This window comes from Eimeria mitis, genomic scaffold (genome assembly GCF_000499745.2).
Source record: "Eimeria mitis Houghton genomic scaffold, Emh_scaff2220, whole genome shotgun sequence".
Classification (NCBI taxonomy): Eukaryota; Apicomplexa; class Conoidasida; order Eucoccidiorida; family Eimeriidae; genus Eimeria; species Eimeria mitis.
Window position 1 is genome coordinate 6,789 of NW_013570548.1, and position 392 is coordinate 7,180.

The following is a 392-nucleotide window of genomic DNA, read 5'->3' on the forward strand; positions in this document are numbered from 1 at the left end:
TAATAAATAAATAAATAAATAAATAAATAAATAAATAAATAAATTAATTAGTAAATAAATAAATAAATAAATAAATAAATAAATAAATAAATAAATAAATAAATAAATAAATTAATAAATAAATAAATAAATAAATTAATAAATAAATAAATAAATTAATTAATAAATAAATAAATTAATAAATAAATAAATAAATAAATAAATAAATAAATAAATAAATAAATAGTTTATTGATTAGTTAATAAAAAAATTAATTAATTAATTAATTAATAAACTAATACATATATAAATGGATTTATAAATAAATAAATTAATAAATAAATTAATAATAAATAAATAAATAAATAAATAAATAAATAAATAAATAAATAAATAAATAAATAAATAAATAA

At 2.0% G+C, this 392-nt stretch overlaps 1 protein-coding gene across 1 annotated transcript in view; it reads left to right on the plus strand.

The window, feature by feature from the left end:
* The window catches only part of EMH_0050540 (uncharacterized protein), a gene marked incomplete at both ends in the record, with an annotated part of 2,567 nt that overhangs the window by 644 nt on the left and 1,531 nt on the right, over positions 1–392 (plus strand). The gene's annotated exons all lie outside the window — the stretch shown is intronic.